Source organism: Monomorium pharaonis, chromosome 3 (assembly GCF_013373865.1).
Source record: "Monomorium pharaonis isolate MP-MQ-018 chromosome 3, ASM1337386v2, whole genome shotgun sequence".
In the NCBI taxonomy this organism is placed as follows: domain Eukaryota; kingdom Metazoa; phylum Arthropoda; class Insecta; order Hymenoptera; family Formicidae; genus Monomorium; species Monomorium pharaonis.
In genome coordinates, this window is record NC_050469.1 from 24,020,148 (window position 1) to 24,047,847 (window position 27,700).

Below are 27,700 nucleotides of genomic sequence, written 5' to 3' on the forward strand. Positions count from 1 at the left end.
GTTTTTTATTGTAAAATGTTTTTAATTCACGGATATAGGACATCCATTTACATTATTCTAAAAATTTAAGATTTTGGTTTTTTTAATTTTTATATTTTTATATAGGTTATTTGATAAATTATTTATATCGAAGTATAATGCTTTCTGTTGATCAATATTTTTTAAAATAAAATATTTTTAATAAATTCTTTGTTATGAATTTAAATAAATAACTCAGTAAAAAATTGTTGCAATTAGAAAAACTTTGTTAATTTATTTTATTTTATTATAAGACTAATTAAATATCTGAAAAAGTCCTGCGGTATTCATATTTATTATTTATGGTAAGTAGAGGAATATAAAAGGAACTACGGATGTAAAGGACGGATTTATTCTTATTCTTGTTAATTTTCTTTCGAGATTTCTTGTTCACAAAAGAATATTTTGTCGCCAGTCGTTGTATAACTTTTTTGTAATAAGCCTCTCCTTTTTAGTAACTTATATATATTATTGTAGATAATTTATTAAATCTCTTACGAGCTATGCAAATAAAGATGTTGTTAGATAGCAATGTGACAGGTAATTTATTCGGCTTAAGGAATCTCGATAAAGATGTCTTATTACAAGACACGATCGGTTCTTCGAAGAAATGTACAAACTATCCATAAAATGATTATAAGACGATGGCTTCGCTGGATCGAGACGTACTTCGTAAACTCATTATCAGACTGTAGTAAAAGTTTCAACCGTAGCTATTTAAAGTTGCAAATTTTATAGTTTTGCAGAAAGTAAATGAAAGAGAAAGAGAAAGAGAGAGAGAGAGAGAGAGAGAGAGAGAGAGAGAGAGAGAGAGAGAGAGAGAGAGAGAGAGAAATACAAAGTTTTGAAATGGTAGAAGTGGAACAGTAATAAAAGATTATTCTTTATGAAATTTGACAAAATCCTAATTTGCGAATAATAATAATAATACATTTAGCGTGAAAAATTAAATAAAGAATGGCGAGAAAAATATTTGGATCTTCTTAAGAAAATGCTAGGGTCGTCCTGTTTGACCAATTAATGTGGTTATTCTAATTCATTAACTTTTTAATTGCTTTTACAAAATTAAAAATTTCTTCTTTACAATTAAAGTACAGAGAGTAATACAATGTGTACATAATGATTTTGTAAAAAAAAAGTAAATTTATAAATATTTTTTTGTTTTTTTTTATATAAAATTATTACGTGCGTATTGTATTATTGCTGCACTTTAATTGTAAAAAAAGATTTTGAGAATATTGTAAAGACAATTAAAAGATTATTAAATTGGAATTACAATGACCGGCAAAACAGTTAAAGTTGTTTAACATTCTTAAAGAGAGAGCAAATTTTAAAAAAGAAAAATAGATCTTTTCACTAAATTTATTCAGTGATTTATTACATGCTTGGAATTATAAAATTATTGTCTTATTCATCATTAAATTTATTAATAATTCAAATAATTTAAAATAAAATCATTCATGCGCAAATTTTTTGTGAAAATGTAAACAACAATTGTGAAATTGGATAAAATCAATATGATAATAACTAAGTATGTGAGTTTTCGAGAACAGAATAATTAGCGTAGAAATCTATAGATAACAAATGTAAATTTAATGTTGGTTTTAGAGATGAGAATCAATAAAATGGATGGTGTAATTTCTTTTTAACATTATTAGCATATTTAAAAAATATGAAAGATTCTCAAAGAGTGCCTGTGCGGTAAAATAAAAGTACATCGATAATCAATATTAAGATTTCAAATAATGAAATTATTATTAGCAAATGTAAGAAATTAATACAAGTTAATGTGATGCAATTTCTTTCATAAATTTATGAATAATAACCATAAAATTCTATTTGTATGTAAAGTATATGCATTTTTGAGTTAAATATTATTCACAAAGACTTCGTATCAAGAGAACACAGCGCAATTGCACAGTACTATCACTCTCAGTGGTTGTTTCGTCTTTTTAACTTTCCGCTTTATGTTCCTTTTGGTTCTCTAGTTAGAAGTCATGTTCACTCATCCTTGCTCTTTTCTTCACTCACGTAGTCATACTGAATCGCCTTTGTGCGGTACTCTCATTGTCCCCGCACTCGTTTAATTTGCTGTCCAGCAGGGTTGCAATTATCGTTTACGACAGAGGCAAGTTTTAATTTATGACCGGAAATGACACGACTTTCCTCTCGCGCAGGAATGTCTTAAAGTATTAACAAAAGGAACAATACTAGTGTTTATGTGTTGAGATAAATTTTTAAAATAGAATATGAGAGTGAAAAAAATAATTTTTATTAAATGTGCATAAAAGTTGCAGAAATTAATATTTAACAAGTAATAAATAAGAAGACTAATTTATTTTTTAAATTAGAAAAATACATAAATAACATTTTAATTTTTATTATATTTATCTAATTTTTTATTAATTTTTTTAAATTAACGTAATTTTGAAAAATAATCATGTAAATAACTAAATAACATGTATAGAAATTTAATGTAACGTTTAAAATTACAAAAAATATTTCTGATAGTATAATTTAATTACTATATACTTTTTTTATAGACTAACAGAAATTACAAAGTAATAGTTCAGTTATTATGAAATTAGTATAATTATAATTTCTTATTCTCAATAATATTTGCTTTTTAATATTGCTTTTCATAAGTATTGTCTTATTCTACCTTAATGATATTACATATTTTCTTCCATTTTTATTTTATCTTACATTTGAACGACAATAAAAATGTAATTGAATGAACTATATATATGCTTTTGTATCTACAATACAGATATTGAAATGTTATCTGCATAATAGTGTCGCTAAATCTCAATCTGTTATTTAATAAAGAAATTTATTAATACTAGCATAGGCTTTCTAAAACAGCACTTCTTATTTACCGAAAATGAAATATTGCATTGTATTAATGCTGATAAAAGCATGATTTGTTTAGATAATTAAAAAAGTAAAGAGTTAATTTATGCATTTATATTATTCATATTATATACGGTCTTTTTATATAAAATCTACTAAAAACAAATTTAATCTAAAATCTTTATAGTCGCGCTACATGTGTTTTGCAAACAACAGCGAAATGTAATAGTATTTGTGTAATCGATAAAAAATGTTTTACGTTAAAGTGAAAAACTTTCTAAGAAACTTTTATACATTAACTTGTAAATATTTTGTGCAATCAAGTCATGTTAAAGGAGAATTAGAAAGAAAAATGTAGCTACTGTGTGTCAGTTTATATTAATATTTTCAAAGTTTTATTTTTAGATTTTATTTGATAAATGCTGTCCAAAAATAAAGTGGTATATGTAAGTACTATTTTCTATTATATTATCATATAATGTTATGATAAAGATTAATGTGTTACAATTTATAACGCGATACTCTAGTATTTTTTTCTATTCGGATAGTATCAATATAATACTCTATATAAGAAATATGCTTGGTTTTGTTAGAAACAACAATAATATTAATAATAATAACAATGATAATTTTTGCATTTTACTTTTTTATTTGTAATTTAAATGTTACTTTACTAAAATTGAATTGGCAGTTCTTTCATATTTTGCTTAAATGCACGTATTTATATCCTTTGCATATTTAACACAGCGCGCTTTGTTTAATTAAAACATAAATTAAAGTTGAATATTTTAAATCGACTTCAAAAAATTAATAATTTATACATGTTAATTAAGTTTAATCTATTAAACTTGAGGCAAGATATACATATAATAAATGATCTATATTGAATCTTGTTTTTCTTATAATTATTTATTACTAGCAGCTCAATATTTCATACATTAAAAAAGAATTTTGTTGAATTAATTTTGCAAAGAAATTTAGCAGATTCAACCAGATTCTAGTTCCTCTTTTTCAGTGTAGTCTTTTCCTTTTTCTATAACAAGATAGTTACAAACAGCGAGCGAAGCAGTATAAAGAATAGAAAGATGATTATTAAATCCTGAAAATTAATATTTTCGTAATTAAAATCAGTGTTTCGCTCTACGTTATTTTTCGCCGCGTTTACATCGAATAAATTTATGTCGCGTCAAAAAGATGCGTCAGAGAAATTTATCTATTGATGTTTATCGCTTATTTTTGCATTATTTTGCATTCCATCTCGCTTTTTGTTTTTTGCAATTTTTCGGTACCGATTTATTAAATTGTATTATTAAATTAATTCATATGCTTGTCTTCGTCTACAATTAGTTTTATCTTATTAAGAAATCCATTTAATCCATACTTCTAAAATAACAACGTCAAATAATTTTAATTTACGTAGGAAGTGTTAATTCACTTATTAGCACGCTGATCAATAAGATTAAATTATTGTTTTACGAAATGGCGTACTATTTTAGTTTATTAAAGGGAAGTATACGGTTTATTTAAATTATATGTCGGCAACTGTCTCTTTAATCAATTGTAATCAATAATTAATATGATAATAAACGTCTGTTCATTTTGCTTATTGACAATCAGTAAATAATTGTCTCTCAATTACTGAAATTAATATAGTATAATTATGCCACTTTGGTGAACCACGTATCATGATTTCTACACATTGCATCCACTATCGACAATAATAGACTACAAAGTCTTTGTAATCTAGCTGTAGTATTTAGAGTCAATAGCTGGAGAATTTGTGTTGGTGAAATTATATTTTATATATATATATATATATATATATATATATATATATATATGCTATATTTATTTATACACAAAATAAAAATTATATAAAATTTTATATGTATATGTATGTATGCATATATGTAATAAATACAAACAAAAACTTGTAGTTTTAATAACAATAATATAAGAAAAATTCATTTTATAAGGATTATTTAAAAGATAAAGCTGATTTTAGTCGTTCGCACAAATTCAATAAACAAGAACATAGTGTACGACTTCTCCCTTACGTTTTGTTCTGTATAATAATTTATATTCGTTAATATGTTTAATCGATCTTAGACTAAAAATTATGAAATATTTATTACTTAACATATCACTTATAAAAATATAACAACGCTGAGTAACAAATTTATGAAAAACAAAGATAGGTCAGTATTCATTATGACTTAGATTTGATTAATATAAACTATTTAATTTAAACTATTAATTGATTATATGACATCAATAATATTATAATAAAGCTTGTAATACACATATGTATTTATTTATATGTAGCTTTCTATTTTTCAATTTTTCTGTAAAATTTTAGTTATATAAAAAATGTGGATTTAAAAAAATTTTTGGTTTTCTTATTTTATAACCATGGATAAAGATTTTTACTCAAATTACTATTTTATACTATAACAATTTGCAATTTTGAATATGCATCCGTAATTTCATTTAAAGCCAATAATGCAATTCTCGAGCGATCGTAACTAATTATTAAAGTAAAATCAACATGCAATTATTATACGTAGCAATAAAGCTTTGCGAGAACGCTGACATTCATAATTTTCATCATAATTATAATTATAATTTTACGCTTTATTTCATTAACTTCCGAAGCGGGATAATAACTCAACTGCCGACCTAATTTAATAAAAAAGATTGTCAAAAATGTCGAAATGTATCTGGCATCACGTGTAAAAAGTCATTTTATCTAATTTTATAATCGCGACTAAAAATTCACAAGCTCTAGGAATCAGAACTATAAAAAATTTATAATCGTATTGAGAAAATAATTTTGGAAATCACACGAAACGAATCCATCACTAGATACATAAAAATTCTCTAGAAATATAACTAGTGGACCAGCAGATAATATTAATTAAATGATAGTAGTCTTTTGCTATCTACTTTGAGTGAAATTATTATTCATTATATAATGAATAAATATATCTCCACATTGTTATTACATTTATTATAGCAAATTATTTTTAGTTTTATCCTCCAAAAGGTAGCGGTATTTACAATGATTACTAAAAAATATGTAATATTAATATTAATAAATACCATATTTATTAGTCAATTAACTACTTATCATGTTTACATAAGATTGTGTGTGTAATGTAGTGTATCGATAATATAGTAAAATTAAAAGTTTATGTAGAGAATAGATAAATTGTTATAGCAGTAGAATATCATTGTACTTTTCTTAAATAATTAAAACTGGAAACGTTTACGCACAATCGAAATAACTAAAGAACGTGTGAGCGTTTTTTTCATAAGTGAGCTTTATTTTTCATAACCTTTATTATGTTTCACAAAAAGGCGATGTAATATTAAATATGTAATATAGAAAAGTGAAGTCTTCCACTTGTGGATTCATAAATTGTATATATATCAGTAAGAACATCAAGGTATGTAATAAGAAAAGTAGAGAAGTGCTTGACGATACTACGATGATGACATCATAAAGTTTGATGAAATTTTAAGTTTATCTTAAGTTGGATAGAATTACGTTGGATAATATTACAGACTGATACGTACGCAATAACTTTAACACGACGACCAAATATATAAAATAATTATAAGACTAACAACTAAATTAGTTCATTATAAAAAAGATGTAAAAAGAAGTTAAATTACAATTAAAAATATAAAAAAGGGAACAAAGTTAAAACTTACAGTTATTGAAAAAAGTACTTCTGCGTCTCTAACTTTGTTACGATCTGCAGCCGCGTAACCACCGGAATTTACACATAACGTGGATGATATTCTCGGAGAAAGTGGCACTTTTCTTCCACGTTCTGGAGAGCTTCATCTCAATGACGTTGGCACTCGCAGGCATCCCAAATTTCCGACACCAGTATGGTGATATATTGACGTTTACTCCGTCACGGATTACGGCGCCTTTTTACTCTCCGCCTAGCGGAAAGGCGACGTGATTGACGATGCTTGTAGTACCGGCCTCCCGCTTTTCCGGTGCGGTCGCGCACGTGCCCAGACTTTTATGTACGCCGTTTCTGCACGTTTTCAAGCTCACCGTGAGACCGCCGCAGTGGCGTTATTACAACCTCACGGGGGCGTGTTACCTTCATAACGATTCAATTTTGGTGAGTTAACAACATCGAGTCACGTTCGGCCGACCAATAAAACGATTACACCGGCGCGGAATGACGACCGGCCGCGTTTCGTTTTAGCGCATATCGCCTGTGAAATAACGTTGGATTAGAGAGGGCACAGATTACCTTTTTATTTAGAATTTTATTTTGACTGTTATGCTTACTGTTATGCGTTTTCGCTCATTGTTAGCGACTTAATATGCAAAAAATTAATACGTTATTCGGGTATAACAGTCTAAATTTCGCATTTACATATGTATATATATAATAAAAAATGTTTTGATAAATTTTTTTTATACGAAAACATATGTAAATATGTATAATTATATTTATATACATTTATATGTATTTGTGTATAAAAATTTTTTTACTGAGATATATACCTTGTAATTTTAATCGTTCGTAAGAAGTAATTCTTGGAGTTATTAGAGGTGCAGAAAATATAAGATTGACTTTAAAACCAGAATCTTCTTATTCTAGAAAATTATTTTTTATACGTTAAGAGTGTAACATGATACAAATAAAATTCGTTAATTTTATTATTTATTTAAGCTTGAAAGTTGTTGTAATATTTGTTATGAGAAATTTTCCGTTGGTAATCTAAACTTAAATATAGCTAATAAATTCAACTTATTGTATGTGTAATAATTCTCTCACGTGCCTGACGAAATAACTTAAAGGGAAGTTCCGTTTCAGTTTCATGTTCAAAAGTTTTAACAGTAACTGTAGTTACAAAAGAGAAACGATATTCTATATCCTTCTAAATTAAAGAGAGAATTAATATTGAAAATGTTTTGACATAAAATACCAGCTAAAAGTTATCGAAATTTAAAAACTGCATGCTTTTTAGATTTATTTTTCTTTCCTAATCAAGGACAAAAAATTTGATCGTAAAATCAACTGTAAAAAAAGAAAACATTAAAAAATTTGGTTTATAACGTCTTGTGCAACGAAAATGGCTCTATTTTGCTGTAGTAATTTTTAAGTAAATAATTTTTAAATAAAGTAAGTGGATTCAAATAAACTTGCATAAATATTTATTAAAGTTTTATTAGTATATATAAATAATTTGATTTAATTTATAAAGCTCCGCCTTAAATTTACAAGTACAAAATACAATTTTATACAAGAATCAAGAGCAAATAAAAAATTAAATAATTTTTCAACCAATAATAGAATCATATTCAAATTTTGCTCACAATCCAGGCAGATATATTCAAATGTAAATAGTAGAATAATATATAAAATTAAAAAATTTTTGTTAATTTGAAGTGTGACACATATCTTTAAAAATCAGTTTTAAACTAATTAATTGGTTTTTTCTTTATTGGTTTATATTTTTTTTCTTCTATCTCGATTGTTTTAATTAAATATACTTTTCACCAGGGGAAAATTAATCTATAAGAAATTGGCCGCCTACTTTTAACGTTAATTTATTTTGAGACTGATGAGTAATATTGAAATTATAATATAAAAAAATGTAAAAAGAGAGAAAAAATATTTTTAAATATCAGTCCTACTTTTTGTTTGTTTGTTTCTCAATTTTCTCAATTGTGTTAGATTGTGCTAAGTTGTACTAACATTGTTAAAGTATTACTTTAAATAATGAGACACACACACACATATGTAACGTACATATAAAATAAGTTAATAATAATAATTATTATTTTGGACAATTCTGCACTTAATTAATATTTACATTTACATCAATTATTTCCGTAGTATAAAGTGGAAACTCTAAGTTGTGTTAGCCTAATACAAGTTACCACAATCGAATTTTACAGCAATATTTACTTTACTCTCGCGTGCAATCTTTAATATTCGAATTTTTTAATTTATAATTTGAGTTTATATTTCTTCGATATAGACGATGTATATGTTTGCCATATCGAAAGCTAGTAGATACTAATACATCAAAATCGTGATATACGACGCAGCCTGTGAAAAGACAACCATCTAGACGATCCTGCAAGAGAGTATTAATTAAACACCGTTACGGGTTAACATGAAGTCCGTACCTTTTGATCAGAACGCTGCGCCAATGGGTTGATAAATAAGGGACATGTCCATAGGAAGCGGCAATCCTGAGATAGCACACCTGAGATAACAGATGTGACACATACATCCTTCATTCTTCATTGCTTCTGTATGAGGCAAACGTTCAGTTCACATACGATTTTTTAATTACACAGATGTATATGACATAAAAGTTGATTCTGAAACTCTCTGATTTTTTATTTATAATCTTCCAGAGTATGATTGTTTTCTTAATTTTGTTTTATACAATTTTTAAAAACTTTGAAAATTTAACAAGTATGGAACGGCGCAATGAAAGGTTAATAACATATGTCATATTAAGAAAAACATAGTACACGTGTGCGATAAAAGTATTAAATTGAAAATGTATTAAATACGAGAAGGGATAGTTCTCGGTTTTCAACTTTGCCCGAAGTTCTGAATAAAGCTGCAAATGTCGCAATTGGAAATTAGGACGAATAAGTCCAGATTAAAGGGACCATATCAGAATCTCAGGATGAAATCGGAAATTCGCCTACGACGATCTCACGTTGTTGCGCAGACACTGTCTCGCAATGTTCTCATTAAGTTAGTCATTGTATAAGCTGCTGACGGCGTTTCATCTTAGCTGAATATTTGTAATGGAGTTGCGGGTTTCAAAACGTAGCTAGGTAGGTAGAGTTCGTCAAGAAGTTCGTGACAAACTTACATGCCGGGAGGAACGGACAAATTGTCAGTGCTCGAAACCACGAACAAAGTGGTAATGAAGCTACATAACTATAATACAATGCAATGTTTTAGGCGTAATTACTGCAATTATATTATGTGTGTAACGAATATCTTCGTTATTACGACATAAGTTTCAAGGAAATTAGTTATTCAACTTAATCATGTGATAACTCTTTAATGTATATTTATTAACCTTTAGTAATAAATTTTTTGTAACTGCTATAAAAATCTTTCTCTTGTACTTTTGAGCATAATAAAAAATAAATCTACGTCATAATTAAAGGTTGTCTTTCTATAAGAAACAATGCGCAGGAGGAAAGAAAGAAGAAAAGAAAACATTGCCGTGGTTTTAATGAAACTTTCATGTGTTCCAAATCGAACAACTTGTAAGGAAGCGTGCCTTTCTTACAGAAAGATAAGAGCAAAATTTAATCATTGAATAGATCGCACTAACGTAAAATTCTACAAAATGAAAGAATCCTGGACGATTGTTATTGTAAAAGCCAATCAGAAATCAGTGTGATAAAATAAAAAATAACGGACTACAAAATCGCATCAACGAACTAAAGACATCTCGCGTTCTTTCGTGCTCCACGAGCTCTCATGCTCGTATTACTGAATCCATCGGAGAACCTTTATTTCGTTATAAGCATATATGGCGAAATGCTATTAAACAAAAGAATGTTCTTTCTTCTATTTCTTTATTTTAAAATAAGATTTAATCTGCACGGAAAGAACGACTAAAATATTTATATGGCTAAGTACGACTTACAACTTTGCTAAAGTATTCATAAAAAATTAGTTGTGAATATAGATCTGAAAATAATTCTGTCAGATCATAAATTAATTATGTAAGACACCAAAGTTGATAGTTGTCATAACTTTTTGCAGCAATGCTCATCATGTTTCAGTGTCTTAAATAATATTTTAATCAACAAATTATTTTTAGATCTATATTCAGTTAAATTTTAAGATAGTAAAACCAATATTTAGTTCAATAAAACAATTTAAGATTGGAAGAAACGTTAAGTTACATAATGTATATAGATATTAATATAATAATATAATAATAATAATAAATATAAAAAAGCATCTCTCTCCGTCTCTCCCCGTTTCTCCCCGTCTCTCCCGGTCTCTCCCGGTCTCTCCCCGTTACTCCCCGTCTCTCCTGGTCTCTCCCGGTCTCTCCCCATCTCTCCCGGTCTCTCCCGGTCTCTCCCCGCCTCTTCCGGTCTTGGAAGACCGGGAGAGACCGGGAGAGACGGGGAGAGACCGGAAGAGACGGGTAAAGACCGGGAGAGACGGGGAGAGACCGGGAGAGACGGATAGAAACCATGAGAGACGGGGAGTGACGGGGAGAGACCGGGAGAGACGGGGAGAGACCGGGAGAGACGGGGAGAGATCGGGAGAGACGGGTAGAGATAGGGAGAGACGAGTAGAGACGGGAAGAGACGGCGAGAGACCAGGAGAGACGGGGAGAGACAGAGAGAGACGGAGAGAGACCGGAAGAGACGGGGAGAGACCGGGAGAGACGGGGAGAGACCGGGAGAGACGGGGAGTGACGAGGAGAGACCGGGAGAGACCGGGAGAGACCGGGAGAGGCGGGGAGAGACGGGGAGAGACGGGGAGAGACGGGGAGAGACCGGGAGAGACGGGTAGAGACCGGGAGAGACGGGGAGAGACCGGGAGAGACGGGGAGTGACGAGGAGAGACCGGGAGAGACCGGGAGAGACCGGGAGAGACCGGGAGAGACCGGGAAAGACCGGAAGAGGCGAAGAATATTTCTATTGTGTTTAAATTAAGGTAATAAGAAAAATAAGGATGGTTGTTATTTTATTGAAAAAAGTAACTTATTTAAAACAGTCTTTTGAATGGATTTCTAAATTCATGGCAGCTTTTAGAAAAAAATAACAAAATATTGATTTATAAAATTAATTAATAATAAATTAAATACATACACTTTAATTCAAAATACTTAATTTTAAAAAATGGGTATTTTAAAAAGAATTCGGTTTTTTTAATTAAAAATTATTTCAAAGTTTTAATAAAATAAGATTTATATTACATTATAATAAAAATACAAAACAAAAAGAAACAAATTAATTGAATACAGTGCCGAAGGCAATAAATAAATGAAGCAAGTTAGAAGTACGTGAATAAATGAATATTAGATTTATTAAAGATAGATAAATGCTTATTCAAAAATAAAATAAAAAGAGCAACAGTAAAGCAAGGCTCTTGAAAGTTAAACAACAAAAGCAAAGAAAATTTGAAAAAAACGAAGCATAAGAATAGAGAGCCACAGCAACGCGTGGCAGGGCATAGCTAGTAATAAATATAAAAAAGCATGTATGTTGAGTATGTATGTGTTATAATTAAAATATATATTTGGATAATATTTGAATCAAATCATATAACACATACATTGAGTGTAAAATAATAAAAGTGTTAATTAAAATTTTTACGCTTTGTAAAATATTACACAGAGCACAAAACAATGCTTTTCTTATGTTTGGCAACAAATTTTTCGAAAAGTTCGAGATACAGTGCCAAAGATCGCAATTATGTGATCGAAACATTCATAACTCACGTTAGAAATCGTAAAATTGCAACAAATGCTTTTCACTTTAACTAATGGCATGAAAGAATTAATATTCTCGTATAACAAGAAAAACGCATTGTTATACTAAAAGTATGTAGTTTTTCTAGATATGAGCATTGTTTGTGTCGTGAGACGTCATTACCGTTTTTTAAACGGATTTTTTTTCTTTTTTTCTTTCTTTTTTGTCTTTCTCATTTTGTGAGATGGTCACGTTCATTTTTCTATCTCTTTGTACTCTGCACAAACACGGAAAAAAATCAAGAATAACGTGAATGCTATATTTTATGCCCTTCGGTAAAATGCTGTCAGCAAAATTTTCAGGAGCTTTTGAATCATCAACGAGCATGCTTTTATCTTAATAAATACATATATAGAATTATACATGGAAATTCATTCTTTTCAATTTATTATAAAATTGCTAATTAATAATTGCGAAAGATTAAATAGTCATCAAATACTTTCTTATATCCATTGTTTACGTAAGGACTATAAATTAAGACCAAAATAGAGAATTAAAAACTTTTATTAACATTTTCTCATTCTGTGTGTATTAAAATTTTATTTTTATATACAAAGATTATTTTTATTTATTTTAAAATTTTATTACGTTCACGGAGTTACTGAAGAAAGTTTTGATAATTAATTTCCTTTGCTTACATTCATTTTACATGAATATTTTCTTTCTAATTGTATTAATATAAATGTATAAATGTAAAACAACAGAGTGCTCTCTCTCTCTCTCTTTCCATATATATATATAAGTATACACTAATATACTATTTTATACTTATTTTGCGGAAAAATCTGGAAAATGTATTTACTCTAATCGAAAGTTTAATGTGATATTGTTGTACTTGTTCAGGAAATTTCCTTACTCAGTTGACTTAATCAAGACAAACTTGATTCAAGAATAAGAATTACAAAATTGATTCAAGAATAAGATTCTGCAGTTGGTATTACTTTTCTACGCAGTATGCCAATATAAAGGTGCGATCAATTTAAATTTATATTAGTCGTCAGTTGCACCATTCAATTACATCACACTCGAAGCAAAAATCTATATCATTAAAAGACCTCGTTCGTAAAAGAATCCTTTGTATAAAAGAGCTCGTTTAAGAGAAATGAGGAATAATCTCGATTGCAAAGCATCAATGGATTGCAAAAAAGATTGATCGCGTTTATTCAACGCATTGAACATTTTGCACCATCTCAATACACCACCAAGATAGTGGAAAATGCGGAATCTGATCATGTTTCAATTTGAAAGCTGCAAATAACTATTAAACCGCAATGCCATAGTTCCGATAAGCACATCGCGATATACAGAATAATCAGTTTTAGGCACATTTCGATTTCGTACTCGTGAACTCACAATAATACTCGTAAATCCTTTTCAAGTGATAAATTTTTTTCACGGGCATCACGGACAGTTAAACGTGATATCATTTTGTGCACTTGTTACAGCTAGGCGGTCCGTATTTCCGCCATGTGTACACTTTTTAAAATTGAGTAAAACGCGCAATCGAATGATGCTGTGCTTTTTGTAAGGGCAATTTAAGCTTTTCAAAAAACAATAAATATTGTCCAACAATAAAACGAATCACCAATTCTTTCACTCTTGAGTACAACGAAAGATCGTGCGTCAATCATGTTGATGGTTCGTTGCAGATAACTCTCATTTATCGGGCTACATTTCATTTTTACTACAATTTTATCAATACAACATTTAATACGATAAAATAGAAGATTAAGCGATATTCTATATTTGTGCGCCGCATATAAAACGTTAAAATGAAATTTATTCATGTGTGCATAACTTCCATACATATTTCTGAGAAGTTTCAAAACAAAATAAAATTATTTGGTAATTGTTAAAATGTTATTGATACTCACAATTTACTTAGTATTTTACAACAATTTTTTTTTTATGTCTTTATATGATACATTATTTTATATCCAATCTTTGTCAGAAATGAATAAATTAGTAAACGAATTAGTATGAGTTGTACATGATAAATATGCACAAATTTATGGATACCCATTTAATACTGAAATATTAATTTCATCTCTTGAGACGCCAATGCTTTCATTATGTTTCCCATTAAATACTCTCTCGATATTATGGGCGCTTATCCGGTTTATGTCGATGCTCGAATTTTGCTGGACAGACATTAATTTCTTGGGAGAACGCACAAGAAAACGGGTCAAACAATTTTTTAATAAAAAAAGATTGTTTATTGTGTTACTTGTAGTATTAAAAATAATATTAAAGAAATAGTCAATTATTATATTTTATTAATGAGTGTCTTATACATGTATAAACAAATATATGAATGTGACTTAAGAAAGGATTGAAACATGAACAACTCAGCAATAAAAATTGCATTTTTAATTGTATTTTTATATAAATTGAGAGAGAGAGAGAGAGAGAGAGAGAGAGAGAGAGAGAGAGAGAGAAAGAGAGAGAGAGAGAGAGAGAGAGAGAGAGAGAGTGAGTAATCACTAGTGACGTACCTGTGATCTCGATATATCTCGATTTTTCGAAGGATTTTTCGATAGGTTTTTCCCCCTCATTAAACACGTCAATCAATACTTACTCTCTTTGGCTATTTCTTTTAAATAAGCAAGGTAAATGCATCATTAAATAGTCAGTTACTAAATAATTATTTTAATTTATGATACAAATATTTGTACCATAATTCAACCTGTATTTTATTTAGAAAAAATTCTAACTTTTTCTAAAATTTTTAAGAGTAAAATTTGGGTTTTTTTAAATAAATAAATATTATAATTTCAAATGTGTGATAAATATGTAAATAATTTTTGTAATTAATATCATAAAAACATATAAATAAAATGTTTAATGTTTTAAACATACTTATACATAGAAGCTTATCATAATAAACACAATGGATTATATCCCCTTATTTATTTATTTTATGAATAATAAAATTTGCGGTATGTTCATCGAATGAATGGGATTAACAGCGCGTTAGAAATTTAAATGTCGAGTTTCAACGGTCACCACACTTTTAGAGAAAATTCTTTCCACAACTTCCGACAATGATGCAGTCAATTTTAGTTTTTGTTGCTCGTTTTTCTGGCTGTTCGTTATTCTAACCGTTATATATCTCGAGTAGCAGCTCCCTGTTCCATTTGCGATTGTAGCTGCACACCGCATTACTCGCTTTTTCCCGTTTGCGCGCTTTGTATGCGTTTACAAAGTCGAAATTCTAATTTCCATGAGCTAGCACGAGCCTTGCATTCGTCATCCTACGCTATTAGCCGCATTTCATTTTTCTTGTTATTATCCCGCACGCTTCGTCGAATTTACCCGTTCTCTCGAGTATAATGTTATCGTGTCATCAATCAAAGATTAGATGCTTATCTTGCGTGCAAAGCACACTTGCCGGAGCGTCGATTCCAGCATAAATAATACGGTACGTTCTTGCACACCAAAAGCAACAATATATTCATCTTATAGAATATTTAATACTGACATGGTCGTCTGATCCATAAAGTATTCTCCAGTATCCCAAGTTTTCTCGACCATAAAGCTAAAAGCAGATGGCCGCGTAATACATGACGAGTACATTCGGGATTCACTGTCCAAAATTTCAATTTTTTAGAAAGAGTGTTCGCTCATTTATTTTCTGCTGGCAGGCAACCATCCGCGCTTTCAAGAAATTAGAGACTAACAATGAAATATCGTGCTTTGTCAACAAGTATAAAATAAGAGAATTGCTAAGTTGTTCTAGACTTATCTTGTCAAATAACATGACCATCAAAGAGCTTGCTGCGAAGACTAGATAGCAGATTAGCGCTCGAAAAGCACGAAATTGAAATAAACGTGTAAACTGCAAATAGTATTTCTTCTTAGGCGAGAAGCTCTATTAAGAGCTCAGACACAAAGTGCTGAAAAAACAACATGCATATTTGCCACACTAAGTCTTATGATTGTTGCTAACAAAAATTATAAAAGACCAAATTAAGAATAAAATTCAAAGAAGCGTTATAACGGAATACTGTTGTTCTTTATACTGAATGGAATGTACATGTATTAAAAATAGATTAAAAATTTTATAACGCTTAAAATAAACAATAATTAGCAAAAATAATTAGCTAATAAGGACATACATATGCGCATTTACAATATAACTTATCTTTTAAAAATTCGTGAACAAAAATAATTATAGAATTATAGACATCTTTTTAAATATTTTTATGTTATTGTTTATGTTATAGTTAATATTGAAGTTTTCGACAATTACATTTCTTCAAAATTAGTTGTACATGTTTAGTCGACATAATAGAGAAAACCATCAAGATGTTTTTGGCATTTAATCAATTTCATGAGTCACCGTATACGAAGACTTAAACAATTGCATGGATTTAAAAAATGTTTTTTTTTTGCAACATTATATTTTCTACCATAATACTGAAAAAAATAACTATTACTATTATTATCTATCATTTTCGAAAAAAATTTAAATTATTTTTATAAATAAAATTATTTGATTTTTTATAAATTATAATTTTTTATGCAATATTGGCTGCTTAAAATTTTATACCTATCTTGTAGCAACCTCTAAAGCTCTTGATCCGATTCATTTCTTCCGTAATCTGATAATATTATATTTTATAGCTGTGCATAGAAACAAGTAGCAGAAGTAAAGATATAAAAATATAACAAGAACTAGAACGATTTGCATGTATATTTTCATCGTTATTGTTAAGTCTATGTAAAAAAACAATGTTGAATTTCAACTAGTTATAAGATGTGCCATTTATTCGCGCGAAAAAAGATAAGCAAGTAATGTTGCACTTTAGAATTATAATATATTAATTTACATTCAAGATAAAATATTCAAGATTATATTTTATTCTCAAATACATTATGTGTTTAAATTAACTGATAAAAAATTTCAAATTAATTTGATCATTAAACGTCAAGAAATTAATGTAAAGCTCTTTTGGCATTTTAAATTAGACATATCCGAAACAAAATTTTCGATATATTTATGTATAATAAAACGTTGTATGCGCGGAAAACGAATAAATTGGGTCAGCATGCATGTAAAGGGGAGAAACTTTTCCGTGTAAAACTGTCGATACCAGTTTACCAAGCGTCGCTTAACACATGAGTTCTCCCAACAAACGAGCAACTTAATTTGAAACTTAAGTGTGGGAAAATTTATGGGCAACTCTCTCTCTCTCTCTTTCTCTCTCTCTATTACTTTCTTTTTCGAATTGCCTGTATCACGTCCCGAGTCATTTCGTTTCCTACGTCAAGGGAAGTGAGATCAAAAAGTTCTTCATTGGATAATTTTTGTACCTTGATCGCACCTGGTATGTACTGCTAGTAACCGCATGACGCGAAATTGAGATAACACATCAATCAGCATGCCATAAATTACAATAATTATTTCAGTTTGTTAAGTTTTCAATGGTTTTCAAATTTCACATCCCTTCAACGAATAATTAACTTTTCCAATTTCTATGCAGACCAACCTCTCATTTCATGATTATCTTTAGAGAACAGAATTTTAATTACCTTTTGAGATGTAATGGAAGCTCTCTGGATCTGTTGTTGTGACGTTCACTAGTCTTTGTTTACTATTTTAACTCAAATTGTGATATTAAGGTTCTATATACTAGAATAGATACAAAAATAAGAATAAAGGCTACCACACACAAAATGACATAAGCTGCATAAGCATAGCTCTAGGTCAATAAGCATCTTATGTATATCAATATGGCGACTTTATGCTGAGAACTGATTGGTTCATCAGTCTTATGCTATGCTTATGCAGCTTATGTCATTTTATGTATGATAACCCTAACTATTTAACATAATATTTAAAAAATAAGTTTTTCATTATCTGTAAAAAATTCTTATAAATTAATGTATATGACAATTTTTTAGAAATCTTTCACTTTGATATTTTAACATTTTTAATCAACTAGATACCACAGACGCGCGCTTTGCAAACGCTACTTAACTTTTTATCGTTCAAAAATAAATTACATTACTAATTATATAGATAACCATCTATACAAATTTGACAGCTGTCAAAATTAAATCGCAATGATTACTCTCGCAACACGAAGTAAGCGCAGCGAGAGAATCAAAAGGAAAGATACGTTTCAAGACTTTCGAGTATTGATTTAACATCTTTTTAAGATAGGATTTATACAAACACTTGGTGCTATTCTGCAAACATAACACACATGTAGAGCAACGATATGTAAAAATGTATAATTATATAAAAGAAGAAAGAGAAAGATTTAAATAAAAGTTTTATGAAGCTACAAAGATGTAAAAATATTGTCATATTATTAATAATTCATAATTATTATTTTTAATATTGTTTAAACAATGCAATTTGCAAAAAAATCAAGCAAATTTATTCTCGTTTAAAAAAAAATTATTTTTAGCAAATTTTGTAAAAAAAAATGTATAAATTAATTTTATTATTAAAATTCTCTAAGCGGTTTGTGTTTTTATTAGAATTAATACAGTGCAATGTTTAGTTTCCAAAAAATAAGTGAGTGCTACTTTAAGAGAAAGTACTTTTATAATGATAAGTATTAGAAAAATTTTAATGGAGACGTCTTAAAAAATAAACCTGTTGAGATCTTGGTGTACGCATTGATCGTGATATGGGAATATAGACAAACGACTGAGAAAGTAGTAATGAGAGATTGAGTTCAGTTTGATGCAAATTTCTTGAAACGCTGTATAAAATAATTTATACATCTGTTTAATAATTGTCAAGATAAAATCAAATTTCGCAAATAATTAAAGAAAACTTTGCGGTTTTTTTTAGTTGAGGATCTACTTTTTGTACTGTGTAAGTAAAAAGTTTTTTTATGCCAACCATCATCTAGACTCTTTTTTTAAAGATTTCTTAGTTGGAAGCAATTTTTGCGTATAACTGATCGCCAGCCATATACCACTAATGTCCCCAAAATGTCACGATATCAAAATAGAAAATTGTTCACGTGTATTGTGTAATATTATGACCCAAAAAATTTCGTCCTCGGCGATGTCCAAATTTTTCATCTCTCTGGTGAATAATCAACTTTTTCAATTTTTGTTTCTATTCAGGCCAATTTCCCATTTCACGAATATTTGCTAGATAGAACAAAGGTTTAATGGGCTTCTGTGATCTGGTTTTTTAGCGTATGACTTAATTGAGTTTGAATATTATTTTTCAATCTGCATATGAGAAATTCTTCAAAAATTGTAACCGCTATCTCATCATCTCTATCAAACCGTTATTTTTGACTTTGATGTCCGCGTCTTGTCTCAGCATATCATTTTAAAATGGATTCGCAATTATTCTCAACTGTAATAAGAAATAATTGCGGAAAATATGCAAAACCGCGTCGAAAGAGATATACCTCCTTCCTCAATGGAGATTTCTTTTTTTGCTTATAAAATCGGATTTTCTATATTAAGTCATTTATATAAAGTATCATGCGCATCATGCAAAAAAAAAATTAAAAAAAGATACACTCGTTTTAATCATGTATACATTTCTAGAGTGATAAGCAAATATATTAATATGTAACATGCTATAATTATATGTTTGTACAAAATAATAAATGTTTTATAGTTTTATACTTACCTATTTTAATATCAATTAAAAGTAATTAAATATAAATTATAATAACAGAAATAAAGAATAATATTTTAATAACAATACTTTATTAAATAATTGTAATAGTTAAGCATTACATAATTGACTATTAATTAATTTAAATAATAATGTTTTGGATATTTTACTTACTTTGTGAGAAAGTGTATTTTAAAATTTTACTTTTTTATTATAATAATTTTTAATAAAAAAATATTAAAAAATTATGTTTTGCAATTTCATTCTGATCTCAATTTTTTACGTAAACATTCTCTTATTATTTTAAGCAAAGATTCCAATGTGTGATAAAGATCATGCAAGAACTACTGAAGAACGATTTCATTCAATCAGAGTAGCCATTTGTATACAAGAACTTAGCAAATGTTACAAATCAGTACGCAACTTTGCAAGTCGACGACAAGAAGTCTTTAAAACTTTACTTTACATAGGTACTTGCAAGTACAACGAACGCGAGTTTATTAAGTGCAGAATTTCTTTTTGCACTTAATAACAACTACGCCGTTAGTTTATTTAAAGAACCTATATCAGTTTATAGCGGATCTCGATGGCTAATAATAATTTTACATGGTGTATTTTTCTTACAACAATAGACATTACTGCACACACTGGCTGTTTATGTTTCGGTTCTGCTTCAGTGAGAAATATCAATCACGGATTTATAATACGGATAGTATAGAATTTATACAAAGCTGCGCAAGTCAAGTTCTAATTACTTCCCATTTTACATGAAATCCACAATCCGTGACTGTATCGCGGAAATGTGTTCGCTCCATACAAAATCCCCCTCTATCCCGTCTACTCTGAAAAGCTTAAGCACACTAAAATCTCATAATAGAGTGTGGTTCGCGGGACTTTGAGTGACGTATATGCCTAATAACAGGATTACCTCTATTTCATTCTCAAACTGTAAAATTCAGAACTGTAGCGGTATTATTTTGTCCACAGATTATTGTATTTACATTTACGTTAATTTTCTAAATAAAAAATTATAATTACATAAACATTAATACTTTTTATATTATAAAAATACAATTTTTAGAGAATTTTGTTAGGATTAATTTTTCAATCAAATAAATTAATAAATTATTTAAAAAATTGTTACTAAGCAATAATGAAAGATAGTTTTATGAAAAAATTATAGATAAATAAGTGAGAATGCTTACACGTTTACAACTCCGAATACATATAAAAATGCGTGAAGGTTAATAAATTTGATTAAAAGAATTAATAAATAATTTTTTATTTTATATATAAATGTTTATTAATATTTACAATTAAAGCAAATAGTAATTTAAACTGGAAAATATACAAACACAGAACGTTTTTATTTAAAATAAGAAGTTTTATCATAAGTTTAGAATATATCTACGTGTTTTTATTGGTATTTTTTAAAATCTAATTAACTAAATACATAAATGTAAGACATATTGAAGAATTATATATTAATAAAATTATATTATAAATAATTATAAAATTATTAATAAAAATTTCTTAATAAAAAATAATTTACATTATTAGTTTTTAATTTATAATTGTAGATCTTAAATTAGTTAAAAGTCATATTTTTTATATTAATTAGATTACATTATATAATTATTCTAAACGCTCACGAAAAATTTCTCTAGACATACCTAAACGCTTTAAAAAAAGTAAAACGTTAGGAAAAATGTGGACGAATGATAAATCTATTTACACCTCTTATTCTACTGTTATAACTATCTTATTTTAACTTAATTGTTCTCCGTTCCTTTCCGCTCACATCAGAACTTCCGTTTTCGTTTACAATATTTTCTGTCTCATTTCATCATTCTTCATTCATTTTTTTCTTTTTCTCTTCAATTCTAGCTTTCTCAACCAATTTTATCGAGAACCAGCCCCTTAGCCATTACTCTTTATATCCCTTTTATCTTTTATATCCCTTCATCCCTTCCTTTCAATTCTTTTGCACTCTTATAATCTCTACAACTTGTTCTGCTCTTCGTTCCAATATAATTTCTCTCTCTCACCTTATTCCCTAGTTTAAATTTTACTATTCTTTTTCACTTACCCTCTCTCCATCCCTTTTGTACTTTATTATAATAATTGACTCACTTGCGTAGTAAAGATAACGTTAATCGTTGCACGTTAATAAATTGACAAAAATATCGAAGCTCTGATTTACAAAATGCGCTATTTTTGCATAAGATGAGTTGTGACATAAGTAAAAATAATATTACAAATAGGGAAGAGAGTATTGCATCTAAGATTGGAAATTTCAAAATTACTTATCTCGTCTCAAATAAAATTAAAATTGTTTTCTAAATATTAATTTGTATTTTATTTTCTATCCTTAGATATAATTACTTTTGTATTTAGTAACTGTTGATGAATGGAACGTTATTATTAAAAACAATTAAAATATGTTAAAGCATATAATAATACATTAAAAAAAATATTACAGAATTAAAAACAAAACTTGAGTAAATTTTAATTAGATTTAGAATTATCTTATCGATATTTTGTGATCTCAAGAACAAAATTTGCAGAATAATTAATTTATATAAATTACATGTCAGTAGGATTTGTTGTGACCGAGTTGTGTCAGACAAGTCTTAGACTCAAGAATCTAGTAAGAAACTGGAAAGTTTTTGAACCTTCCTCGGAACACAGATATCTACTCTTAAACGTCTTGAGGAAAAGAATTGGTCTCAATCCCAGACACAAATGTCAAAATTATCATTAGAATCAAAAGTCCAAATTATTGAAGATAACAGAATATACTTTTTCCAAAGTATATGACAATAAATACAATACAGATAATTAACAAAGGTAACATGCAAAATTATAATAATAGTATATAATTCGATTTTTTATTAAATTTAATTATTAACGTATTTAGATAATTTAAGCAAAATCACAGATAAGGTAGCTATAGTGATTAGGGGCATCTTCCTTGCAATCCTCAAGGAACAAATGGCTTGAGAATAATACAAAAGCCTTGATGCATAGGGCCAAGGATCTAATAATTAATTAATCCGATCAAGATCAAGGCCATCTTTGCTCTGGGCAGTGTTTTGAATTGCCTTAAATTCTTTTTTACTTTTGCTTTGGACATTTTTTTATTATGTTTGCCTACACCTCCCTTTTTTGTTAAGAACAAATATCAACAAATTTCAACAAATGTCAAATATTTTAACAAATATTGGTCAACAAATACTGCAATTTTTCTTAAAGCGTAAAAAAAAGTCGTGACACAAGTCGTGATGGGAGATTGTCCTTCTTCGCTGTGACGAGAGCTACTTTAATGTACATATACAAGGCTGAACGCAAATCAGCCGTCTAATGTCCGTCTGCTGCCTTATCTGTCGCATTTATCTCCGTGGTCGGATGTGCGGGAGTGACATTTAAGCGCCGCCGCGCCGTTGGCTAAATGAGATGGAAATTATGTAGCGCGTAATGGCGAGCGACGAAAGTACGAGGTTCTCGTTCCTCATCCGGGGAGAATGCAAACGAGGAAACCCGATGAAGGTCTACATCATGAAAAATAGGTCGTATTCTTCCGTACCGGCGCGACGAACGGAAAAACAACAGGCGGGACGATTATTAATGAGTTAAGCTAACGGCAACCGATATTGCGCGTATCGTGAGAGGCAATAGCCCGTCCTCTATTGTCGCAGACAGCGACGGAAATTGACCGCTTCTTAATTACCGCCGGTCGCTTTTTCAGCGCCGTGAACGATGTGAATAAATTGTTCGCTTCGTGATGGAGCGTACTTCATTTCATGGCGGTAGTACAATATTGCGATATTACGTATGGCGTAACGCCGCGGCGATTTCATGTTTATAAGAAAATCTGTACTTGACATATTGAAGAAGAGCATTCATTGTTATTGTAAGAAACGACTTTAATCCACTTGACGTCTTTTTGCAAGCCCTCCGAAAACAATTTGCAAACGCGGTTCATATCTGTATGAATAATTGAGTTGAAATAAAATTAAGATGAAAATAATTGTAAATTATAATCTTTCAAAATCATGCATATTTAATGAGAATAATTTGAATTTAATGCATTTTCATGAATCTAGGATACTGTATATCAAATTGATAATTATACAATGGCTTGTGACTTCATTAAATTATTTAATACATTATAATAATTAATATTCTTTTATGTGTATCATATTTCAATTTATGCATTAGGATTAGATGGAATCTGAGGTGAATAAGTTGTGTAGGTTCCTTTCTCTCTCGTAAAAAAAACCAATTGCTGTGCAAAAGAATTAAACGCGTTTTTCCTTTCAATAATTTTAAGTAAATATTGCATTTATGAAATATTTATTGTACTTTAATAATAAAAATTTTTAAGATGCAAATTAAAAACCTATAAAAATGACAACTATAAAATTATAAAAAGCAAAACAAGCTGGCCAAAAAGTCATATTATATAATTATTCACTTGATAATTTTTTACTGCTATTATCAATATATTATAAAATTGTTGGTTAATTATACATATATTAAACACGGTGTTATTAACTATCTAAATAATAATCAAAGACAAAACAATCGTGTAACAGTGACATATCGGACTGCATTTCGTAAGTAAAATATTACCTTCAAAAAGTGAACTTTGTGTGGAAATAATAATTTAAAATCATATAGCAATTTAGTTACGTTTACTGTAAAAGAAACTGAACATCAATTTTATCAGAAAATCATGTTGTATATTTATTTATAAGATACAACTTCTCTCCACCTCGGTAAAAGAAACACGTTTTTGTTAAGACAATTTTATGTATACATATAAAAATTACTATTGTATATGTATAACAAACCGTAAAAGGTTTTTACTATTTTCTCTTAATTCATTATAATTTGTAAACGTTAAACAATTAAAATAATATGTTTATTAATTATGATTAAAAACACTTTTTGCGTGCAGTTAAATGTTTCTGAAAAAAGAAGGAAAACCTTTTTTAATCAATTTTTTAAGAGATATTGTCAAAGTAGAATTATTAGAAGAGGCAAAAAATGAAAAGCCATCAATCTGAAAAAGATCGATTAAACTATTACGCAAATTCAATCGGCGAGAAAAGCTCGTCTTGATAACACAACATCGATGATAAGAAACGAGATGATAAGAACGAAAGTGAAAAGTAAAGAACGCTGATAGTCATTAATGAAAGCTATCGTTGTAATAGATGATAAGTATCAACTTTCATACTCCACGCGACTTCTTTAATTAACTTTCATGATAGATTGTAAATAAGTAGAACATTTCATGCATTGCTTGTTTTCTAGAGTTAATTATGTTGTTATAAATCAATGTACTGCATAATAGTTTTTGCAATTATAATTTGACAAATCTAAAATTTAAGTATCCATCACTAGTTTTATGAAATAATAAGAGAAATAATAAAGTAAATAAAGTATAAAATTAATCATATTGTATAAAATACTAATAAAGTACACTTAATAATATTTAATAATGCTAAATACTAAAAACTAAATATTAATAATATATAGTTACTACTACAATTTATATTCACTATTAATTGAATAACTACTAATAAAATAGCGACTCAAACTACATTAAACAATAGAGACTTTATGCAAATAAGATGTGATAGTTGTTTTTCCAGTTTGAACAACGTTTAGACAACTTTTTAAAATAAAATATAATACCATAATAACAAATTATCATTTATTATAAAAAAAATTTTGCATTAACAATATTTTTTTAAAATAATTTTGTGTAAATATATATAAGATCATGAAATCGATTAAGTATTCCTATACAATCGGAATAATATGAGAACAATAAAACAGAAAACGTGGTATAGCATTCTAGCTTCCTGAATGCTTAAGGAATTAAGGATAAAGAATCCTAAATTCGAATCGCAATTAGCTAAATTTTTTTCACTTTTGTGTTACCATTTTTTGGTTACTATTTGTAATTATTCAACGAATATTCAATATGTTTTTTTAGTTCGTATAATTTATTTATTGTTCTTGTTAATATACATAGTTAAGGCGCTACTTGTTTTCAACTATGCTAACATAATTTTTTTCTCTAAGTAAAGCACATTTTTTTTGCATTTCGATAGAAAATGCAAAACTACCGATAGAAATTCCTTTAGGCATTACTGCAAAATGTTATAATTTAAATATTACAATATTAAATAGTACAATATAAAATCTGATATTAATATCCATAGAAAAGTAAAACAATAAATTATTAATTAATATTTCACCGAATATTTTCATCACTTATTTGTGTAAATAATTATCGTAAAGAAATATCTGTTACTTTAAATTAAATTGAATTATTAATGTTTGTTATATTAAGTTTTATTTGCAAGATTATTTGAACAAAGAATATTATTTTTTTATTCTTTGTATTTTAAATGTATTATTATTACACTATAAAATTGTGTATTCAATCAAGAAGTGATATATTTCAATTTTTAACAGATTAAATTAAATTTAAAAGTAAATGTCCAAATATAATTATCTGTTTAAATAATCATTTTATACACGGTAATTACCGCACACAATAACAATCTAATTTGAGAAAAATTAAATCATATAAAATAAAATATTTACATACGTAACGTGAACCACTTCGGCTAGTAATTAATTTTCCGTTTTAAGCTTACGAAGTCCTGTATTATATAATTTATGTGTCTACAACATTTGTATTGTATATGTGTATATGTGTGCCATATTACTTAAGTCCGCTGTGTGTGAGCTCGAGTTTGTGGAACAGTTAATCCTTAATATTACGTGGGATAACTTCCTCTGCGGGAAGAAAGGACGAGATGGTTTATGAACGTGATTATAAGCAACCATGCACCAATCCATGTTGACGAAACGTTAGACTATGTTGTAGACAATATCGTTAATGGCATACTGCATGATCAGGCACATATACAATGTTTCATCAATAGAATTGTTAGAAGCATTCGAAATAATATTACGAGACTGCAAGATTATCGTATAAATTTAAATCGCTCGAATAAACGATGGATTGGCGATGAACGAGCAAGACGGTAGAACAAACTGGATCGAAAAGAAAAGCAACAATAATGGCAGCATTGAAAAGATGAAGACAACACTACAGTGATGTTTTAACTGCGATATTTGTGACTATGTTATCGATAATTGTGCATCAAAAAATTAAATATTAAATGTTTTGAATGCAAGGAATTCAAATATGTTACGTTAAAATATGCAAAAAAACATAATGTAGCCAAAAATTAGTCGTGGTGCATTTCTCGGGCAGAAAATATGTACAAAACATATGCGATAGATAAAACAAGAAAATTTCGATTGAATCAGCAATATCTCCATGATACAAGATAAATACATTAAAATTAGTTCATTTCATTTTTTGGGCAAGATTAAGCCCTTGTTGAGTTTTGTTGCAAATTTTGTTGACTAGAAGAATACAAATTTAATAAAGAATTTAATTCAAATCAAATAATGTCAATAAAATGCTGGCAGATGTATAACAGCATGCTGATAATTTGACAAAAGCAAAGTACAGGCAAATATATTTTATAGCAAGATAGCAAATTAACGGCAGAAACTGAGCAAAAATACAATACTATTTGATGGCAGATTGGCAACAACCAAACATTAATATCGATTTGTCGGTAGGAAGAGAGCAAGAATATGACAAC

General features: G+C 28.5%; 1 long non-coding RNA gene across 1 annotated transcript; it reads right to left on the minus strand.

The window, feature by feature from the left end:
* Positions 1-5,956: 5,956 nt before the first annotated feature.
* Positions 5,957-10,866, minus strand: LOC118644912. Its single transcript, XR_004962690.1, has 2 exons — positions 9,044-10,866; positions 5,957-8,991 (listed from the first exon to the last, which is right to left on the minus strand). It is a non-coding gene; the product is annotated as an uncharacterized LOC118644912 (long non-coding RNA).
* Between the last annotated feature and the right edge of the window lie 16,834 nt (positions 10,867-27,700).